The 22,306-nt window shown below is 52.7% G+C and overlaps 1 protein-coding gene and 1 pseudogene across 1 annotated transcript in view; one reads left to right on the top strand and one right to left on the bottom strand.

Moving 5' to 3' along the window:
- The window catches only part of TWIST2 (twist family bHLH transcription factor 2), a 63,471-nt gene extending 56,368 nt beyond the window's left edge, over nt 1-7,103 (top strand). The window contains exon 2 of the mRNA XM_010360804.2: nt 6,409-7,103. The gene's annotated coding sequence lies outside the window, so the exon portion shown is untranslated. The remainder of the gene's footprint in view (nt 1-6,408) is intronic.
- Nucleotides 7,104-17,635: 10,532 nt separating this feature from the next.
- Nucleotides 17,636-22,084, bottom strand: LOC104660459 (annotated as a pseudogene).
- Between the last annotated feature and the right edge of the window lie 222 nt (nt 22,085-22,306).

Genomic DNA, 22,306 nt, shown 5'->3' with positions numbered 1-22,306 from the left:
AGATTTATCTGATTCATCTCAGCTTTTTCAATAACTGGCAGCATTCCTGGCACATGATAGATGCTCAAATATGTTGCAGGAATGGAAGGAAGAAAGGGAGGAAAGAAAGAAGGGAGGAAGGAGGAAGGAAGAAGAAGGAAGGAAGGAAGGGAAAAATGAATGAGTTGGTGAAAGGATAAATGGATAAAAAGAAGGAAGGATGGATAGATGAATGGATGGGTGGAGGGAATGAAGGATGGATGGTAGATCAGTGAATGGATCAGTGAATAAATGGATGGATGGAAAGATGGAAGGAAGGAAGGAAACGGAAAGAAAGAAAGAGAAGGAAAGAAAGAAAAAGAAAAAGAAAGAGAAAGAAAGAAGAGAAAAGAAAGAAAAGAAAAAGAGAGAGAAGGAAGGAAGGAGGGAAGGAAAGAACGAAGGAAGGAAGGAAGGAAGGAAAGAAGGAAGGAAGGAAAGAAAGAAAGAAGGAAAGAAGGAAAGAAGGAAGGAAGGAAGGAAGGAGGGAAGGAAAGAACGAAGGAAGGAAGGAAGGAAGGAAGAAAGGAAAGAACGAAGGAAGGAAGGAAGGAAGGAAGGAAGGAGGGAAGGAAAGAACGAAGGAAGGAAGGAAGGAAAGAAGGAAAGAAGGAAGGAAGGAGGGAAGGAAAGAACGAAGGAAGGAAGGAAGGAAGGAAGGAAGAAGGAAGGAAGGAAAGAAGGAAGGAAGGAAAGAAGGAAGGAAGGAAGGAAGGAAGAAGTAGGTAGCTGGGTGGCTGCATGGGTGAGCAGGTGAGGAGATGGATAAATGGCCTTAGAGTAAAACCCCTCTCCCTTGGCCCACCCTGCCTCTCCTAGCTTTTTCCTTAATGCTTCTGTCCCTTTGTTAGGCCTTGGGGATATAGTTGAATGAGGCCTATCACCTGCTTATTAGGGCCCGGTCTGGTGTGGAAGAGACAACTGAGGCACCCTCTTGGTCCAGCCACAGCTCTGCAGCTCCACCCCGCCCCCACTCCTGGCCCAGGCAGGCAGATACAGGGAGGTAACTGCACGCAGGACGCATGCACACAGTTCCAGGTGGCCTGTGTATGCAGGAGGCACTCCCCAGCCCCAGATGTTTTACATTTGTTGCAGAGAACGCGGCCCATGTCAGCAGACATGGCTGGGGTCAGGGTGACATCAAGGGGGCCAGGCCCGGAGGCTCTCGGTCAAGAAGACTAATGAACCTGCCGCCCGTTTCTGCCTGAGCCTGGGTCCCCTCGGGCATGTGAAGCAAACCCTGAAACCCACCACTGGCCAGGGGACGGCCCCTGTCATTTTTGGCTTTTCATGGATGATACGGTATTTCCCCTCGGAGGGCTGGTTCAGCTCATATATCAAAAGCTGTGGTAATTATTTCCTCCCACTGAGGAAGGCTTCCATTTAGCTTTCTCTACCCCGCCCCCCCCCCACTTATTAATTATCTAATTACAACCACATTCTCCAAGAGAGAGCAGTCTTTGACTTTCTGCCCAGGACCACTTAAAAAAGGCTTAAATATTTGGAGTGCTCTGAACTTTGAAAAGTAGTGTGTGTGTGTGTGTGTGTGTGTGTGTGTGGTTTACATATGCATGGGTTTCAGGGAAAATATGTCTTGGCCTTTTCAGACCCTTGCCTTGGTTCAGTAAAGGTTCCGGGCATTCTCTGAGGATATAGGCTGCTGGGGTGAAGCCTGGCGCTTGGGGTTGGGAGAGGGCTGGGGGGCTGGGGGTGAAGGAGCAGAACCACACATCCCCCTTGCACACTGCTGTGTAGCATCAGACACCCACGCCCACAGGGACACACACGGATCCACGCACACAGATGCACACACCCACACAAAAACATGCACACTGACACTCCCACAGGAACACACACAGACCCACTCATGAGGAGGTACACGCTTACACACACACACACTGACACACGGACCCAGTCATGTGGATGTACACACAAACAAACATGCACATTAGCACTTCCACAGGAAAACACACACTCACACGGATGCACACACACAGAGACACACCTACACACTGACACTCCCACAGGGACACGCACAGACCCACTGATGAGGATGGACATGGTTACACACACACACACAGACACATACACGGACCCACTCACATGGATGTACACACTCACAAACATGCACACTATCACTTCCATGGGAAACACACTCACATGGATGCACACACACACATACACGTGCACACTGACACTCCCACAGGGACACACAGAACTACTCATGGATGCACATGCTCACACAGACACACACACGCAACTGACACACAGACCACCTTACATGATGCACATACTCATACATGCAATTTATGCAACTTGCACATGGACACACACTGACACTTCTGGACATTCTTTCCTACTCACACACTCTCACATGAGTGGGCACACTCACAGACACACACACGCGATGTCACCGAGCACCACGTCACACGTTCCTCCAGCTTCCACCTGTGGCTTCCACATCCTGTCCCCAGTGCCTGGGGCCTCCCTGGACCTCCTTCCCTGCAGCAGAATCCTCACGGTGGCCCCTCTCCTGGCGGCTGCCTCGGGGAGCCCATGCCTGCCTCTGGGCTGACACCCACCCCTCCCACCACGGTCAGCCCCTCTGCGGGAGGAGGGTCTTTTCGCGCTGGTTTGCCCCTTAGCTGAGGGGAGCTCTCTAATAATTCTCGCTGAACACATTCTCGCTGAACACTCGCCTCCCACAAGCTCTGCCGGTCAATTGGCTATTCTCACGTTTGTGCCACAGGCATGGGAATGAGTCCTTACGTGGGCCAGGCCCTGTGGTGGGCAGCAAAGGTCCTGGGGCCCAGGGCGAGTCTTCAGAGATCCCTGCTAGAGCTCAGGTCTCCTGGCAGGACAGCAGCACAGCTTGGGGGCTGCTGCAGGCTGGCCTGGGTGTGTGGCAGAAGCAGCCTGGGGCGCGGTGCGGGGCCCGCCTGTGTTCGCCACACCCCCGACCAAGTGCTGATGCCAGCAGTATGTCCCCTGCCCTGTGGGCCCCACTGCGGCGCCCCAAGACCTTGGGCTTATGACACCACCTCCCTGTGCACCCTGGGACTCAGACGCTGGCCCCAGCCACCTCCCAGCACCTTCTCTTTGAGCTTGGCGGGCACAGAGGGCGGTGCGGCGTCGGGGTCCCCACCCCGGCTTCCTGGAGGACCTGGACTTTCCTCCTGCCTGTGTCTCCTTCCCCTGCGGGTGGGAACAAGGCTCTGGGTAGCGCCTGAGTGGGTTCTTTCTCCAAGGCGCTTGGGACAGCAGGTTGCAGCCCGGAGCTGCACCGAGCCTGGCACACCCACAGTTGGACTGGCCCACAAGTGCGCTTAGAAGTCATTTGTGTGGTAGGAGGGGACCTTGTGGGGCTGGAAGAATTGTGTGTCTTGATCACAGTGGCGGGTGCAAGAAACAACACGCATGATGAAACTGCAGGAAGTACACATATGCCACTCACACGCAAACACACAATACACACACAAAAACACACACACTCCACATACCCATGTACACACATAAACACACACCACGCACCACACAAATATACCACACACTACACACACACCCCACACTGTACATACACACCACATACACACACACACCACACACAAACACACCACATCCCCCACATGCAAACACACACCACATACACCACACACAAACACACATCACGCGGCACACAAACATACCACACACTACACACACATCCCACATTGCACATATCCACCACATAGACACACACATACCACACACACTACATCCTCACACACACAAGCACACACCACATACACCACACACCATACAAACATACCACACACTACATACACCACACTACACACTGTACATACACACACACAAGCACACCACACCCCCATATACACACAAACTCACGCCACATACACCACACACCATAAAAACATACAACACACACACACAGACATACCACATACACATACACATAGATAACATATCGTACACACTGCCCACTATATACCACATATACATATCCCACACCACACACAACCCCCCACACAAACACACACCACATACACCATGCACCACACATATCACACACTACACACACACCTCACACTGTACATAGACACCACATACACACACAAACACATACCACACACACAAACACATCACACCCCCACATACACACACAAACCACATATCCCACACACCACACAAACATACCACATGCATACACAAGTACCATGTACACTGCACACTATATACCACACATACGTACTCCACACCACACACACCCTCAACAACACTCCACACACAAACACACCACACACACCCACACGAGTGATATATGAATAAGTTCTTGGTGTCTACTGGTGTAAGATGCCTGGGTGTGACGTGGTGACATCATTGTATGTATGGCATATAACATGGTATATAATATACCACATGTGGTATGTCATCTGTGTGGATATGTATGTAATATGTTTGTGCAGTGTGTGAGGTGTATGTAGTAAGTGGTGTATTTGTGGCGTGTGGTGTGTGTGTGTGTGTGTATGTGGGGGTGTGGTGTGTTTGTGTATGTGGTGTTTGCGTGTGTATGTGGTGTGTATGTACAGTGTGGGGTGTGTGATATGTTTGTGTGGTGTGTGGTGTATGTGATGTGTGTTTGTGTGTATGTGGGGGTGTAGTGTGTTTGTGTGTGTATGTGGTGTGTATATACAGTGCGGGGTGTGTGTGTAGTATGCAGCATGTTTGTGTGGTGTATGTGATGTGTGTTTATGTGCATGTGAGGGTGTGGTGTGTTTGTGTGGTGTGTGGTGTGTATAGTGTGTGTGGTGTGTGTAGTGTGTGTGTGTACGTGGCAGTGTGGTGTGTTTGTGTGTGTGGTATGTGTATGTGGTGTGTATGTACAGTGTGGGGTGTGTGTGTAGTATGCGGTATGTTTCTGTGGTGTGTGGTGTATGCGGTGTGTGATTGTATGTGGGGGTGTGGTGTGTTTATGTGGTGTGTGGTGTGTGTAGTGTGGTGTGTGGTGTGTGTATTGTGTATGTACGTGGCAGTGTGGTGTGTTTGTGTGTGTGGTATGTGTATGTGGTGTGTATGTACAGTGTGGGGTGTGTGTGTAGTATGCGGTATGTTTGTGTGGTGTGTGGTGTGTGTGGTGTGTGTTTGTGTGTATGTGGGGGTGTAGTGTGTTTGTGTGGTGTGTGTGTTGTGTGTGTGTACGTGGCAGTGTGGTGTGTTTGTGTGTGTGGTATGTGCATGTGGTGTGTATGTACAGTGTGGGGTGTGTGTGTAGTATGCGGTATGTTTGTGTGGTGTGTGGTGTGTGTGGTGTGTGTTTGTGTGTATGTGGGGGTGTAGTGTGTTTGTGTGGTGTGTGGTGTGCGTAGTGTGTGTACGTGGCAGTGTGGTGTGTTTGTGTGTGTGGTATGTGTATGTGGTGTGTATGTACAGTGTGGGGTGGCAGTGTGGTGTGTTTGTGTGTGTGGTATGTGTATGTGGTATGTATGTACAGTGTGGGGTGTGTGTGTAGTATGCGGTATGTTTGTGTGGTGTGTGGTGTGTGTGGTGTGTGTTTGTGTGTATGTGGGGGTGTAGTGTGTTTGTGTGGTGTGTGGTGTGCGTAGTGTGTGTGTGTACGTGGCAGTGTGGTGTGTTTGTGTGTGTGGTATGTGTATGTGGTGTGTATGTACAGTGTGGGGTGTATGGTAGTGTGTGGTATGTTTGCATGGTGTGTGTAGTGTGTGGTATGTTTGTGTGGTGTGTGTGTGCGTATGTGGGGGTGGGGTGTGTTTGTGGGTGTGGTATGTGTGGAAACTGCATGAAAGGCACATGGGACATCTCTATGTTGTTTTTGCAACTTACTGTGAATCTATAATTGTGTCAAAAGCACAAATTTTAAAGCAAGAATCCACCGTAGACAGCTCCCCCCACGGCTGACCCATTTCTCTGCGTCCTCCTCCCTGAAACACAGCCCTCTGCTGCCCAAAACCCCACAGCTCCCTCAGGCCTGTATAGGGCCAGTGTGCACATCTTGTCCCCAGGCAGCCTGTTCTGAGGGGCTCACCCACAGCCAGACAGCATTCACAGCTATGCCGAGCACTGGCCAGGGAGAGGCCTAGGGGTGGTGAGTGTGAGAGAGTAGACTTGGGGGCAGGAAAGGGCACTCGGGAGTGGGAAAGGGTGCTCTGGGCTTGGCCTGGCCCTGGGGGCAGGGGTTGCAGAAGCTTGGGCTGGCCCAGTAGCAGTCACCTGTCCCGTGTCTTTTGGGAGGAACGTGAGTAGAACAGAGCCAGCTCTCTCAAGGCCGGCCCCGTGTCCCGTCCCACCCAGCCTTGAGACAGTCTTGGGACAATCCTGCAGGACGCCGAGCGAGGCGGCCTTAGCTCACCGTCCCCCTTCCTTATCTTCCAGGCTGTCCGTCGCGTCGGCAGCGCAAGTGGAATTGGGATGCATTCGAGTCTGTAACTTCTGAAACCTGAACAACCTCAGGAGACCCTCACCTCTGCCCTCCACCAGCGTCGAGAGAGGGGACAGCAGTGACATCGGACAGAAGACCCGGGCTCCCGTCCTCCCCCAGGACGGTCCCCACATAGGAAGGGCACCCCCAGCCCTCTTGCTGGTGACGTTGTCATGGTCATCTTGTCTCTGTTTGGATTTTTCTTCTGGGTCTTATGTTTTGGGGGAGGTTTATTCTTTCTGAAAATGTCTAGATTCAGGAACACATTTATGAGGATTTGGATTTTGAATTTGTATTTCCCTCTAAGTGCCTTTTTTAATGTCTATTTTTTTAATAAAACAGAAATGCATTCTTGTACAATTCTGTCGAAACTGGACCAAGGCTCTCAGAAGAGGACCCCTGAGTTCCTTCCCCTCCCCCGAGCCTCTGCCTGATTGTTTCAAGTCAGCCTGGAATTCTGATTTTCATGCCGCTGTTCTTTTTCTTTCTCCATGATTTGCTCAGCTAGCCATTTTAAAAAAATATTCTCTGTTCAGTGTATATGTTGCTTGTTTGTTTTATTTATTGAGATATTTTTACAAGCTAAGTGACTGCAGTGTGGCTGTGTATCCTGCTCCCCACCCGGGAAAAATAAAGACGTCCGCGCAGCCATGGTCTCCCCATCTCTGTTCTCATCTCTACTTCGCAGCTCAGGGCATGGCCTGAGAGAGTCAGAACAGGTCGCAGGAATCAATATTGCTTCACTTTAAAAGGCACGAGAGAGGATGTGAGACGTTTTATACTGTGCATAATTGCAGAAATTTCTAGAAACTACCAACTCTAACACGGTTGCCAGTGTGAACAGACCCGGGCCTGGGAGAGCAGAGGGGGCCTCAGCCCTTTCCCAGTGCCTGGTCCTCTGCTGCTCCCCAGCAGCCTCAGCACAAGAGACCATTGCTGTCACACCCATGCCCCACTCTTGATACAGAAGCATGCCCATCCTGTGCACCGCCCCTGCTGTCCAAAGTCAGGGCCAGCCTTCCCTGCTGCTCACCCTGGGTGGTATTCCCTGCTCTCCCAAGCATGGCATTCATTTGTGCCATCACCTGCCTGCCTGTCCGAACGAATCACTGTCTGCTCCACGTGCATCCGTGCCATGTTGACTGTGAGCTCACCAGGCAGCTGGCTAAGGATGGAACACCCGGATGTGCAGGTTAGGTTGGAATCCTGCCCAGAAATCTCACAAGGACCATGATCTGCCACCAAGGAGAGTCAGCCCAGGTCTGGTGCAGGTGGGCACCTCTGCATGAGGGCAAGGGCTCCATGCCCTGCCTGCTGCCTCCTTACCATGTCAGCACCCATGAGCACTGTGGGGGTGGGTGGTGCTTGTGGACCCCAGGGTGGAGGCTTCCAGCTCTGGGGACTGTGAGTCACCAGGTCACTACCCTGAGACACCAAAGGCATGTCTCCTGGGGGACACCTGGTACCGGGGTCCGCTGGGTGGAGCTGCTCACCAAGCAGTGGGCACACAGAGCCCACCCAGCTCCCAGACAGGGGTTCTAGAAGTAGGGTTCTCTGGCAGGATGGCGGTGGCCTGTAAGCCTCATTTCCCACTCCCACCCTGCCCTCAGGTCCACCATGGCAAGGGCACTAGCTCTAGAAACACCAGCATGACCTCAGCTTCCATCTGGCTCCTGGTGGTGACCTTGGTGCGGCACTGGCTTCTGCTGGGGCTGGCATCCCCATGAGGGGCCCTGAGCGCCTGTCCAGGTGACAGATCCCTGAAGCGCAAGTCCCAGAACCCACTACATGCAACAAGCACAAAGACACACACACACATGCATACATCGCACACACACACTACACACATGCATGTACACACACACCACACACACAAATTCACACACTGAACATGCACACACCACACACACGTGCATGTACACACACCATGCACACACGCATGTACACACATGTGCACACACCACACATGCACACACCACACACACATGCATGTACACACACACCACACACACCCACACCCACACTGCACATGCACACACCACACACACATGCATGCACACACACACCGCACATGCACACACACCACACACACATGCACACACCGCACATGCACACACACCACACAATGCACACACTGCACATGCACATCACACACACATGCACACACTGCATATGCACACACCACACACACATGCATGTACACACACACCACACACATGCATGTACACACATACCACACACACATGCACACACACCACACACGCACACACACTGCATGTGCACACACTTGGCACACTTCAGACACACACATACCCATGCCACATGAATGTATGCACATACGACCAGCACACACATGCACACGTGTGCACACACGAGACTCTGGGGAGATAGAATAGGGCAGCAGTGGTCCCAGCAGCAAGAGACCCTGCCCTCCCCCGTACTGTCTGGCATGCTCTGCAGAGGCCCGTAGGGGCCACGAAGACCACGAAGGCCATGATGCCCTCCTTCCTGACGTGATTCAGATAGAAACAATCCCAAATCACGCAATGCAAAGCTGATGGACGGTGGGGCCAGAAGGAGCCTCTTTCTTGGTTTCCAAGTTAAAAACTTCACTCTTCCTCTGCTCGGTGCCTGAGCCTGGTTTCCTGCTCAGCAACAGCCCCTTGTCACGTTTGTGGGGGACCCAGCCCTGTGAGTGTGCACACCCAAGCCCAAGGCAGAGGAGGCGAGGAATGAGAGGGCCCCGTGCAAATGAGGGAGCAACCTGACCCCACGTGGGAGGTCAGGAATGGGGTTCAGTGGGGGCCTCAGAGCAGTGACCCAGCCAAGGGGGTCATCCCAGGGCCTCCCTGTGGCGGCTGCATCTCCGGGCGTCACTGGCGGCTGCCTGTTCCCGGCCCACCCACCCCACACTCTGGTCGGCATATCAGGGTCTCCTTCTCCCCCAGCCCTGGCTTCTCCTGGGGTCTCTCCTGGGGCTTTGTCTCCAACTCTGGGTGCCCTAGGAGCTGGTCACCAACACCTTAGGCTACGTGGAAATACGTGGCCGTGAATACGGGCTCCCTTCCTGTTTTCACCCCTGCACACACATTCCTGGAAGGGTTGCCGAAAGATGCTTCTGGAACACGCATGTGTGTGTCTATGGCTCCATACGCACGCTGGCATGCGTGTATTTGTGTGTGTGTGATGCATGTCTATGGACGCAGGTACATGCTGTCCTATAACCTGCTGCTGGCTCCTCCACCCCAGTGTCGTGGGGCCACTTCCCCACACTGGCTCCTGCTCCGGGGTGTCACAACGGCTCTGGCGTCAACCAGAGCCCTCTGCGGTCATGGCCCTGAGAACAGACCTGTGAGAGCTGGTGTGCACATATTTTCAGGGTCAGATGACTGAGTCCGCAGAACAGGAGAGCGTTCAGAGCCCCAGGGGCTCTCTAAAGGAAAACATACCAAATCCCCCTCACCTCCACCTGTGTTCAAGGGCAGCCCGAAGGAGTCCCCAGCTGTCAGGCGACCAGGTCAACCTGAGGGGCCTGGGTGCAGACGTGTGGGATGAGGGAACCTGGAGGGGGCAGCAGCGCTGCTGGGACCTCTGCACCCAGTCAGGCCCTGGCATCGCAGACCATCCTTGAGGGAGGGCCATTGGCCAGGCAGGTGGGGGCCTTGAGTCTGAATTTCCCCGCAGGGTGAGACACGCTGGGGGCGGGGGTTCCTCTGCAGGTCCACAGGCTCAGATCTGAAACACAGCCTTGGGCCTGTGCAGTGGCCAAGACCAACACGTCTCGATGGAAAAGTCTCACTCTTTGCTTTTGAAAGCAACTGCAGACGGAGGTGGGACTCTAGGTTGTAGCTGATGGAACACAGGTCCAGTGGGAGCCGGGAGTCATGGGGCAGCCAAGAGGCAACGGGAACTCAGCCTGAGGTCAGCCATCTCCCTGTGGCCCCAATGCCGTCTGCAGGGTGTTGTGTAGCTCTGAGTGACATAGTTCGAGGGGTTGCTGGCAGCCCTGAGCACCCCAGAAGAGGAGGTGGGGGCCCTCACAGGGGACCTCTGGGTAAGCCTCTGGGTAAGGCTGAGTGGGATGGGCTGTCTGGAAGAGTGTGGCGTTCGAGGGCAGGGTGGGTCCTGGGGAGAGGCAGTATATTCCACGTGGCTACAGAGGCCAGGTGCAGCCTTGTGTTATCCTGTGCCTGCAAGGCCATGAAAATGGCGGTCAGTCATAGAAACGATGCCGTCGGAGGCTCTTCAAACACCTCCCTGTGTGTGGCATGGGTATGCCTGCGGGCCGCTACACATAGGGGCCAACCTGTAAAGAGGCAATCTGCCCCACAGATGCCTTCAACCCACAGACTAAGATGCCACGTCGTCTGGGGCCAGGGCCATCTGTACCGTCTCTGCATCCTGCTTCTCTGTGGGGGGCATAACCCACACTCTGTCTCCCACTTAAGCCCTTTGGCTTGGGGCGAGACAAGTCTAACCCTCCATCCATGGAGCACCGCCTCACTGCCCACACAGGATGGGAGCCGCCTGAGCTGCAACAGCCAGGGCAAGCAAAGGCCCAGAGAGCATGGCGATGGCAGCCCTCATGGGATTGAATGTGGGCACCTCATAACCGAACGATAGGGCAAAGGTCTGTTCTGACTCCCAGCCCGTAGGAAGACTCAAAGTGTCCTTTCCCTAAAGGAAGTCAACAGCTGCCTGGGAGGGTCAGGGCTCTTTAGAAATAGCCAGGCCCTTTGCCTGCTCATGGCCACACTGGTTTACACCCCAGTGGGCTTGACTTTCCCCCTCCAAGCCCCAGTCTCCCTGAGATGAAGACCCCAATATCTACTCCTGGGCCTGCTCTCTGCCAATCTGCCAGTTCTGTCCTCCTGAGTAAAGACTCTCATCCTGACCTGGGCTGGGCTTAGGGCTGCCTTTTTCCTGCCACCCCATCCAAGGCTGAGTGGACTCGCCCATCCTCCACATGCTTCCAGCAGGTCTCATCACTCGCTGACTCAGTGATTCAGGAAACAGGCCCGACTGCTGAAAGAAAGTGGGGAGGGCATGAGTGGGAGCCAGAGGAGGGGAGAGGGATGGGAGGGGTGCAGGGGTGCGTTGGCCAGGAAGGATGATCAGGCTATGCCTGGGTTCCGGTGGTCTAGGGATGAAGCGTGGGAGGGAGCAGGGAGGGCAGGAAGCTGTCCGGCAGCTCTGCATTGCAGGACGTGTGTTTAGGTGTTTGTGTGTTTACACACGCCTGATTATCAGTGTTCCCCCCTGAAATCCTCCAGAAGAGATGTTTACATCTGCACCCCTGGAACCTGTGGATGGACCCTACTTGGAAACAGCCTTTGCAGATGTAATTAAGTTAAGGATCTGGAGATGAGACCATATGGATTTGGGGTGGCTCCTAAATCCAAGGCCAGCCTTACAAGAGAAGGGCAGTGGGAGATTTCAGAGAATGCCGGGAGATGATAGAGGCAGAGATGGGAGTGACGTGTCCACAAGTGAGGAACGCTGGAGAGCAGCCTGGAGCCAGTGCTCCCTCAGAGCCTCCAGAAGGAACCAGCCCCACCACACCTCGATTCAAATGTCTGACCCCAGAACTCCAGGAGAATCCACTTCTGAAGCCATCAGTTTGTGGTTGTTTGGTGCAGCAGCCACAGGGAATGAATACAGACCCTGAAAATGACATCAAAGAAGGAATGACCTGCGAATGCACAGCAGAGAGGGCCGGGGGCAGCCTGCAGACAGGAGACGTTGGCAGGCTCACGGAAGATGAGTGGGAAAGGGTGGGCAGCTCCTCGGCTGAACCTCGAAAGGGGAAATGCAGCAGGGAGGCCTGAGTCTGGGAAGCTGGACCAGCAGGCTGGTCCCAGAAGGACTGGGGACTGGCAGGTGACAAAACCTCTAATTCTGAGGTACAGCATGGGGCTAAAGCCGCAGGACTGGCTGATGGTCTGCAAGAGGCATGGGAAGACCCTCTTCCCAGCTCAGAGTTGATGACCACCCTCCCCCACTCCTGCCAGCTGGAGGGGTCCAGGAAGGGTCTGAACCCCAGCACAGCCGTGTGGAGCAGGTGGGAATGGAGGATTTGGGGTAACTCTAGGAGGCTCCCCGCTTCTCCCCTGCTCAGTGCCAGCCGCTGGAAGCCCAGCCTTGCCTCTCCAGGCCGGAGGCAGGAGAACCCCTCTCAGCTGCCATTATAAATGGACACCCGGGACAGACAGGCCAGAACAAACACACAGAAGAAAGAGCACAGGGGAAGGGGGAGAACCACGTCAGAAGTGCTGTCGGAGAGAAGCTCCCGTACTCCGAGATACAGCAACCGGCGAAAAAGAAAACTGAGAATTCCAGAGATCTCCTTGAATTAGGAACACCATTTTTTGAATGGAAACTTTAGTAGCAGTTTTGGAAGACAAAATGAGGGAAATCATAAGCAGCAGAGCAAAAAGACAAAGAGAAGAAGAAGAAACAAAAAACAACAAAAAAAACGAGATTTGAGCAGAGCACGAATCCAGGAAGTCCAATGAGGAGTCCCAGAAAGACAGAACAGAGAGGAGCAGGATTCAGAGCTTAGAGGTGCTTCCAGGTTGAAAGGGCCACGGGAATGTCCTACACCGAGAAGGAAAGAAGGAGGAGGGAGGGAAAGAAGGAGGAGGGAGGGAAAGAAGGAGGAGGGAGGGAAAGAAGGAGGAGGGAGGGAAAGAAGGAGGAGGGAGGGAAAGAAGCGCGGCCCGCAGCAGCACACACAGTGCTGACGTCGAAGCACCAGTGCTGGGATGATCGAGGGAGCTAGTAGTTACTGTCCCTCTCCCCTGCCCAGGTTCTGAGCAATTTGGAAAAATAAAACAACAGAGAGGCGGGAGAGGGCTAAGTGTCACCTTTACAATCAGTGGAGGCTCAGCCAAGGTCAAGACCATCTCCGGGAACCCAGTGGGCCTGGCCTGGGGTACCCAAACCCACTGCCTCGACCACACACCCAGGTTCTGGGACTAGAAGGAAGGTGGGGTGGGCTGCAGGAACCCTGTGAGTCTTTCTGAATCTCCAGGGACATCACTGCTCCACGTTGGAACACAGAGAGCCATGGGAGACAGGCTATGGGGGACCCCATTGTGGAAACAGGAGTGGGGAGAAGCCAGGCCCCCTGGCCTCAGCAAAGCCTCGTCCATTGCAACCACATTGGACAGCCCCACAGTAGTGCTGGGACAGTGGGTTGACGGCTTCGACCCCCGGCGTGGGGACCCAGGTGCCCTGTCAGTTGTGAGCTGCGGAGTAAAGACATCAGCAGCAGCCCCAGGCCTCCCCACCAGGACCTTGCAGGACCCCAGGCCTGCGCCCAGATTCCGTGGTTTAAGGGAAGTTTGGCCGGAGCTATGTGTGAGGTGTGGCAGAATGTGGGGCGCTCACAGCTGGAGTGGCAGCTGGGGTGGCAGCAGGTGGTGAGCTGCCACTGGGGTGGTGCGGTCGCTGGAACTCAGGACACTCTGTGGAGGCTGCTGAGGGCTGCGCACGACTGGGAGGGACAGAGCTAGGGAAGAAACTCTGGCCTGCTCTCCTCCCACCACTGGTCCCCTTCCACAGGCCACCACTGACCCCCAACCAGAGGGCACAGAGCCCACAGACGCAGTAGGTGGGTACAGAGCAGGGATCTCTGGCGCAAACGGGAAAAGGTCAGCTCCCCTCCCTGCTGGCCTGACTCAACAAGCTCCTTCTGGTTGAAAACCAGAAGATCTGGGAAGCAAAGGATCCCGCCTAGAGGGCAGCAACATCCCGAGCAGGGTTCCAGGATGGCCTCGGGCAAAGCAGCCCAGTGCTGGGTGTGTCACCAAAGCAATGTCTGCAAGGAAAGCAATGGCGCTGAGAGACCCCAGGTGTTTTGTGTGTGTGTGTGTGTGTGTGTGTGTGTGTGTGTGTGTGTGTGTGTGTGTATTTTGTTTTGTTTTGTTTTTTTAGCAAAGTTTGGGGCTGAACGAGTGAAAAGTTCATAAAAAGCCACACACACACCAAAAAAAGAAAAGGGAAAACAGGAAACAAACAATGATTAACTTTAAGAAAAACAAAAAGTTTGAAAAGGAAAGAAGTGGGATTGCAGTGCAGTATGTGATTTCGTTTTGCGAACTGTGATTATATCACAGCTATAATGATGGAAACAGTAAAACAGATTCAACTATTAATTAAGACTTAAGTTAGAGAGGCGCACGAGGAGCAGAAACAGGTGGGAAGGTGGATGTTGAAGAGCTGAGTCCTCGGTTCCCGGTGTGGAAAGACAGAAGATCACGCCTAGAACTGAAGAATTCATAAAGAACATTCTAAGCATGCTATTATTATTATTATTTGAGATAATAGTATCTTATTAATAATAATAATAGCTTGTTAGTATTTTATTATTTGAGAGTATATTATTATTATTTGAGATGGAGTCTTGCTTTGTCACCCAGGCTGGAGTGCAATGGCACAATCTGGGCTTACTGTAGCCTCCGCCTCCCGGGTTCAAGAGATTCTCCTACCTCAGCCTCCAAAGTAGCTGGGATTACAGGCACCTGCCACCACGTCTGGCTAATTTTTTGCATATTTTAGTAGAGACGGGGTTTCGCCATGTTGGCCAGGCAGTTCTTGAACTCGTGATCTCAGGTGATCCGCCCGCCTTGGCCTCCCAAGGTGCTGGGATTGCAGGCGTGAGCCACCGCACTCCACAGCCTAAGCATGTTATTTTTAAAAATGGAGATAAATACCAGAAGAAATGGATAAAAACACTGAAAGAACCCTCCCAACGCTGGGGCTCTGGGATGTGAAAGGAGGAAGACAAGAGCTCTTTTCCGTTGTAAGCCTGTGAATATTTTAGGACAGATGGATAATAGGTAGACAGATGATAGGTAGGTAGGTAGATAGATAGATTCATCTGAGATTAAAAGCTTAAACTTAAAAATTACACCATAGTGAACAGGGAACACTTCTACGCTGCTGGTGGGAATGTAAACTCACACAGCTGCTATGGAGAGCAGTGTGGAGACTCCTTAAAGAACTAAAAGTAGAATTACCATTTGATCCAGCAATCCCACTACCGTATCTACCCAGAGGAAAAGAAGTCATACAAAAAAGATACTTACACATGCATGTTTATAGCAGCACAATTCACAACTGCAAAATCGTGGAGTCGACACAAATGCCCATCAATCAACGAGTGGATAAAAAACTCTGATATAGAGATAGATAAATAGATAGATAGATAGATAGATAGATAGATAGATAGATAGATAGATAGATAGATAGATGGATAGATAAATAGATAGATATGATGGAATACTATGCAGCAATAAAAAGGAATGAACCAACAGCATTTGCAATGACCTGGATGAGACTGGAGACTATTATTCTAAGTGAAGTAACTCAGGAATGGAAAACCAAACATCGTATGTTCTCACTGATATGTGGGGGCTAAGCTATGAGGACACCAAGGCATAAGAATGACACAATGGATTCTGGGGACTTTGGGGGAAGAGTAGGCGGGGGCGAGGGATTAGAAGACTACAAATAGGGTGCAGTGCATACTGCTCAGGTGATGGGTGCACCAAAATCTCACAAATCACCACTAAAGAACTTACTCATGTAACCAGATACCACCAGTACCCCAATAATTTATGGAAAATAATTACACCACAGCAGGAGAGATTTTAATGGTCGTTGTGTGTAATAAAGAGGTCCATGTCTGCACACACATTTCAGGCTTTATCAGTTTTCCCATGGGGCCCTTCTGGGGTTCAGTCGCGTCTCCTGGGACAAGCTCCCAGCATCACGTCCCCTTGGTGCTCAGTCTCAGTTGTGTCATTGGATCCACTTGTCAGGAGAGACTGACTCCTTAGGTGTGCCTGAGAAGATGAGAGGAGCCACCAGGAGTCCGGTGCAGGAACGTCTGAGTGGGGACGACGCAGTAAGCGGCCGGTCTATTGGTAACCATGTCTATGCTACAGTCACCTTTGCTTTCTCACACATTCGTTGGACAGAGAGGATTAAGCCCATGAAAACGCAAGTAACAGGGACTCTCTCCCTTATCCCCACTTCACAGAGAAGCACACAGAGGTCTGGTGAGGCGAGCTGACTTGCCTGGGAGTAAAGGGGCTGTGATTCCAGCAGGGCCTGCCTGACTTCCAAGGCTCCAGAGCTTGGAGCCTCATGTCACCTCCTCCCCTGTCTGTGGGCACAGGCATGACTTGATGTGAAAAGCCTGGAAAGTAAAATGCATCTGTCTTAAATGCACTGAGAGAGTGCATTTATACACATTTAAAATATGTCTTCAATGCATTTTAATCAAGTATTTCTCTTGCAGTGAGAATGATCATACCCCAGTCTGACAGTTTCATATCAAATCTCTTCAAATTGTGTTATCTTAGAGTACCCACATGTGTATGCCTCCCTTGGCCAAATGAGATAGTTCCTTAATGGACATTAAAACTGTGATCTGAAAAGCTTGTTGAAAATATGGACAGAGGCACGTAACATGTAGGTCCCTGGAAGCATTCCCCAAAAGGCACAACCTACATCTTTCTGAGCCTCCAGGACTGAGGAAGCCAGAAGCCCCATTCCAGGAGGACACACAACCTAGAAAAGGCATCAAATAGCCATTTACATGGCAGGTCCCACCATTCATCTAGCAACAACTGGGACGGCACTAGGCAGCCCATGCTCCCACAGTGGCCTCGGTCCTTAAGAAAGAAACAGGACCTGTTATATTAACTCCTCCCAAACGGAGCGTGCCCAGCAAGCATTCTTACTGGAGGATTCTCCACCAGGAATTCTGGGGCCAAGGATTGGTATTCCAACAGAGACACCCACCTTCCCATCTGCTTGTCTCAGCCTGTGGCAGCATGTACCTTCCACCTGCGTTTTAGGGACTCACCACCTGCACCGCTCCATCTGCTTCAGTACCCCCTTTGTCGACATCATCTCCACCTTGGGGAGGACGGTGGTGCTGCAGAAGCAGGAACACTGATGCTCTCCTCCCCGATCTGAACCGAAGCTGGGAGGGCTGGGCCTGCAGTCTTGAGGGGCTTGGAGGAGTCTTGGCTCCGTAAGCTACCAGCTGGCCAAACTTCGCGAGCAATGGGGTGGAAATGCCCAGGAAATGTGCAGAAGGAAGAGTGCCCCGTGCTCTCTGCTCCCCTTCCCCACCTGAGGGTGGTGGATTCTGCCTTTGCTGGCTCAGTGCCTGGACTTGCACGGCAAGGCCTCAGGGTTGGTGAAGAGACAAAGGTGGAGAAGTCGGGACAGGGTGAGGACTGGAAGTGGCTGGGAGTCACCTGTGGAGGAGAAGGAAGGACGGGACAGGAGCAAAGTGGGAGGCAGAAGGAAGTGTAGGAGTGCTGGGGGCTGGGGTATCTCTGGGTTCAGGGCTGAGAGTGAGGGAAGCAGTTTGCGGGGAGTCATAGCAAGCAATGCGGAGAGTGGCCAAGGAGAGAGAAATGTTAAGATTTTTGCGTACGTTCAGAGTACACCTTCCTCCCACAAGCATCTTGGGACTTCAGTAAAGATTTGAACTACTGGGGCTGCTCTGCTTATGGAGTGGCTATTCTTTTATTCCTTTACTTTCTTAATAAACTTGTTTTCACTTAAAAAAAGACTTGAATTATTTTGGCATTAGACAGTGTGATGATTAATTTATGGTCAGCTTGGCTGGGCCACGGTGCTAAGATATTTGGTCAAACATTAATCTGGATGCTCCTGTGAAGGTGTTTCTAGATGACATTAGCATTCGAGTAAAGCAGGTGGCCCTCGTCCAAGGGGGTGGGCCTCACCCAATCAGTTGAAGGCCTGATTAGAACAAAGAGATTGACCTGCCCTGAGCAATAAGGAATTCTGCCCCCAGACTGCCTGAGGCCTGGAACTGGGACATGAGCTCCTTCCCAGGTTTCCAGCCTGCCGGCCCGCCCTGCAGAGTTTGAACTTGCCAGTGTGAGCCAGTTCCTTAAAATCACTCTCTTCTGATGTGCACAACTTGAGTGGCTCTGCTCCTCCGGAGAACACGAACCAGCACAGTAGTGTCTTCATGAAGACATAAGTCCTGTATTAGAGACCCCTGGAAGGGACAGGCAGGTGCTAGACTGAAGGCACCCACAAGGGGACACGATTGACGTCTATCCTGGGTCCTGGGAGTCACACAGGGGAGCCACAACCTGGGCTGGGACCGAGGGAAGGCGGCTTGGGGATCCATAACCCACACAGAAAACAACCAGATAAGAATAAAAGCAAGCAACAAATGATGTGCAAGAAGAAAGAGACAAAGGCTCTTATCATAAGAAAAATACAAACACCCAATGATAAAAATATCCACCTCCTGAGATGGGTCTCAGCTCCCGCCTGCCCTCGCCTCAGCCTCCGTCTCGATGGTGCATGGGGGCTCACAGCACCTTCCTCCAGGACGAGTTGGGGCAAGGCATGAATACGCTCTGCACGGGTCCAGCACCCAGGAAGTGCCCAGACACGGGCGCAGTTGCTGCTGGCCATGGAAGGGGTGGCCCGACCACCTCCCCCTCTCCACTTGGCTTCTTCCTCCATAAGCCATGGGATGGGCTGGGTGTCCTGCAGAAGCCATCAGGTCTGTAATGGGCTGAAGTGTGTCCCCCTGAAATTCACACTTTGAAGTCCTGACCACCAGTGCTTTAGGCTTTATCTGAAGGAGGCTTTATCTGAAGGAGGCTTTCTCTGAAGGAGGCCTTCTCTGGAGAGAGGGTCTCCACAGAGGTCACTGAATTAAAATGAGGTCATTAGAGAGGGCACTGATCCAATAGGGCCAATGTCCTCATAAAGAGGAGATGTGGGGACAGAGGCAGACACAAGTAGAGGGAAGGGGAGGTGAAGGACACAAGCGGAGCTAGCACCTGCATGCCCAGGAGAGAGGCCTGGGACAGAGCCCCCCTGAACAGCCTGGGAAGGACCCAGCCCCGCCCACACTGTGATCTAGGGCTTCAGCCTCCACCGCCCGGACAGGATGCGTTTCTGAGGCCTGAGCCCGCTGCCCTCGGTGCCTCGTTGCGGCAGCTCCAGGACACGGATACAAAGCTGTCACACTCCCTGGCCACGCCTGCTCTGAGAGTCACATGAACAGTATACCCTAGAGAGGGGCCGTCTTCCAGGGATGCCATGTCCAGCCCAGGCCACTGTCTGATTGGTGATGTCCCTCCAAAAGCATAAGGTGACTGGGCGAGGTGACACACATCTGTAATCCCAGCACTTTGGGAAGCCAAGGAGAGCAGATGGCTTGAGCTCAGGAGTTCGAGACCAGCCTGGGCAACAGGGCAGAACCCCATTTCTACACACACACACACACACACACACACACACACACACACATCAGCCAAGTGTGGTGGTGCATGCCTGTAGTCCCAGCTACCCAGGAGGCTGAGGTGGGAGGATTGCTCAAGTCTGGGAGGTCGAGGCTGCAGTGAGCTGAGGTGGTGCCATTGCACTCCAAGAGCCTGGGTGACAGAGCAAGACACTGTCTCAAAAATAGGAACAAATATTTTAAGTTGAGCTTCAACTTCAAAACGCTGTCTTGGGGTAGAATGCCATCACCCCCACCCACCTGCAGACTCCCAACTTCACAAGTCTTCTGAGAAGTTCTCTGCTGTTTGGGAATTTTCAGGGCTTTGGGGCAGATGAATTTAGCAATTTGACCCCCTCCCGCTGTATCTAATGCAGCTCTGAAGGACCTCCAGACTTTCTGAGTGACTCCCTGGGCCCGTCAGCTCATCTACATATACTAAGCTCAGGGCTTCAAAATCAAGGCTAAATTTCAGAGAGCAAAAGGTCTGATTGCAGGGCCATGGAAACTCACTGATCCCTGACATGCTGTGCTCAATGCAATCGGGGGAGAGGACAGAGGGGTCCCTTCTTTAATTTTGAGTCTGCTACCTCCAGGCCCAATATGTCTTCAGGTATTTTTACTCTCAAAAATGTTTCCAGTTGGAATGCAGTAAATTAGGTCCATCTCCTTGAGCAAAATTGAGATCGAAAGGCATTTCGGAATCATTTTCAAAATCCCAAGATCTGAGGAGGAAGAAGGAGTTGAGACCTTAAAAGTTGAAATCCCAGCCGTTCCAGAAGCGTGTGCTGGGCAAAGCAGGCCTCTGACGTCACCCCTGCCCTTCCTCGAGCGTGAGCTGCACGTGTGGACGCTGATTCTTCTCTGCCAGCAGCAGCTCCAGGGATGCCCTGGCGCCTTCCAAGTTTGCTGGGAAGGAGGTGAAGTGTTGGCGTCCCCAGCCCTCTCTTTGAACTGGGTGCTGGACGTATCTTGCTTCCTATTTCATGGTCTTAGTCCTGTTCTGGCGTCCTGGTCCTGTTCTGGGGTCCTGGTCCTGTTCTGTGGTCCTGGTCTTCTACCTAAAACATTCTATGCTAAAAGCTTTCCAGGCGTAGATCCATAGAACTTGAGGCTCACAACAGCATCCCAGATGGGCCTGGGCCAAGACACTCTTTCAGAGAGGGTTTTTGGCTGTCTAACCCATCAATAAGTAAAAAAGGACAACAAGGAGAGAAGCAGATATTTAGGAGAAGGGGGCGGGGCTTAGCACGCAGCATCACCCCCACTGTTTCAGCCGCCTCCCCTTGAAGGGCTCAGTTCCAAAAGGCAATTTTACTGCAGGGGAAACAACCTGGGAAGAGGGTATGGACTTGACCTCGGTCACACTGCAAGATAACAGCAGAAACCAGCAAAGATCCAGGGCCTTCCAAAGCCAGGTCCCCGCTCCAAGGGAGGAACCAAGAGCCTGCGTAAGATGGGAGGCCCAGGAAATCACAGCCCTTTGCAAATCCCCAATGCCTGCTATTCAAACACACCTTCTGGCCCCTCCATCATACCCGACCTGGGACAAGAGAATCGGCTCATCCCAGAAGGATACTTGGCACAGCCATGCACCCCTGCCCTGCCTCTGCGACAGCAGCCTCTGCAAGCATGGACAGGAACCAGTTCAGTAGCGCCTCACTGCCTCTAGGTACCTGGAGTGTCGCACATGGTTGGCAAAGTGTCGCAGTCAGCTGCCTTTCCCTTGCTTCCTGCAATTTTGGCATCGGCAGCCGTCCACGTGCTTTGTCCGGGTGTTTGGTCTTTTCCCAGCATCACTGTGGAGACTACAGAATCCACTGGCACAGGCTGCAGGTGGGACCCAGAGAGTGAGAGGCAGGTGGCCTCTGCGTTGCTGCCCAGGGAGAGGTAGATGGGGAACTCCATGCAGAGCCTGAGCCTGGGTTCCTGCTCTCAGGGCAGCAGGACCAGCCGACCCGTGGAGAGGGGAGCTCTCTTTGTTTCCATCTGGGCCATGACAGCCAAGGCCAGGAAGGTGTCCCCGCCTGGGACCTGAGAGCCTCGGGGGGTTTGGCCCTTGGGGTTCGCATTCCAGGGCTTAGAGCGAGGAGCAGGGAGCTGAGGTCCAAACCCAACCAGGTGAGGAGGGGCATGGAGGGGAGGCGAGGCGAGCTCTCATGCTGACTCTAAAGCAAAGCCTTCCCTTTGAGCGCAGCGGAAACATTTGCTGCATTCCAAGCTGTGGAGCAGTAGGGGCTGAGCGAAACGGGGGCGGTGTGGGTTCTGTTTTTGCTGAGTGTTGTCTCTCCTGCGGTTGTCCCACAGCCGAGGTTCACAGCGCGTGTCATGCTGTGTTCCTGGAAGAAGCAGAAAAGCCACTGTTGGAAACGGACTTTGGGTCTTGGTTTCCTCAGCTCTAAAATAGGGATTAGAAACCTCCATTCTACCTTTCTTGTGGGTTTTTGTGACAATGAATAAGATCATCTACATGAGAACATTCTGCACAGGATCTGATTATTGATTTTTAGCCAAATAATCAGATTATGTGCAGCAGGCTTTGCCATAGACTC

The sequence above is a fragment of the Rhinopithecus roxellana genome, chromosome 14 (genome assembly GCF_007565055.1).
Source record: "Rhinopithecus roxellana isolate Shanxi Qingling chromosome 14, ASM756505v1, whole genome shotgun sequence".
Taxonomy (NCBI): Eukaryota; Metazoa; Chordata; class Mammalia; order Primates; family Cercopithecidae; genus Rhinopithecus; species Rhinopithecus roxellana.
This window is presented reverse-complemented; position numbering and strand designations above follow the sequence as displayed.